This window comes from Pristiophorus japonicus, unplaced genomic scaffold, assembly GCF_044704955.1.
Source record: "Pristiophorus japonicus isolate sPriJap1 unplaced genomic scaffold, sPriJap1.hap1 HAP1_SCAFFOLD_80, whole genome shotgun sequence".
NCBI classification, from domain to species: domain Eukaryota; kingdom Metazoa; phylum Chordata; class Chondrichthyes; family Pristiophoridae; genus Pristiophorus; species Pristiophorus japonicus.
In genome coordinates, this window is record NW_027254718.1 from 619,378 (window position 1) to 620,272 (window position 895).

The window sequence follows — 895 nt, forward strand, 5'->3', positions numbered from 1 at the left end:
AAGCACCATTCACAACAATATGTCCAATAGTAGTCCAATCTGTGAGCAGCAGCACCATTCACAACAATATGTCCAATAGTAGTTCAATCTGTGAGCAGCTGCACCATTCACAACAATATGTCTAATCGTAGTCCAATCTGTGAACAGCTTCACCATTCACAACAATATGTCCAATAGGAGTACAATATAGCAGTCCAATCTGTGAACAGCAGCACCATTCACAACAATATGTCCAATAGTAGTCCAATCTGTGAACAGCAGCACCTTTCACAACAAAATGTCCAAAAGTAGTCCAATCTGCGAGCAGCAGCACCATTCACAACAATATGTCCAATAGTAGTCCAATCTGTGAGCAGCAGCACCATTCACAACAATATGTCCAATAGTAGTCCAATCTGTGAGCAGCAGCACCATTCACAACAATATGTCCAATAGTAGTCCAATCTGTGAGCAGCAGCACCATTCACAACAATATGTCCAATAATAGTCCAATCTGTGAGCAGCAGCACCATTCACAACAATATGTCCAATAGTAGTCCAATCTGTGAACAGCACCATTCACGACAATATGTTCAATAGTAGTCCAATCTGTGAGCAGCAGCACCATTCACAAAAATATGTCCAAGAGTAGGCCAATCTGTGAGCAGCAGCACCATTCACAACAATATGTCCAATAGTCGTCCAATCTGTGAACAGCAGCACCAGTCACAACAATGTGTCTAATAGTAGTCCAATCTTTGAGCAGCAGCACCATTCACAACAATATGTTCAATAGTAGTCCAATCTGTGAGCAGCAGAACCATTCACAAAAATATGTCCAATAGTAGGCCAATCTGTGAGCAGCAGCACCATTCACAACAATATGTTCAATAGTAGTCCAATCTGTGAACAGCAG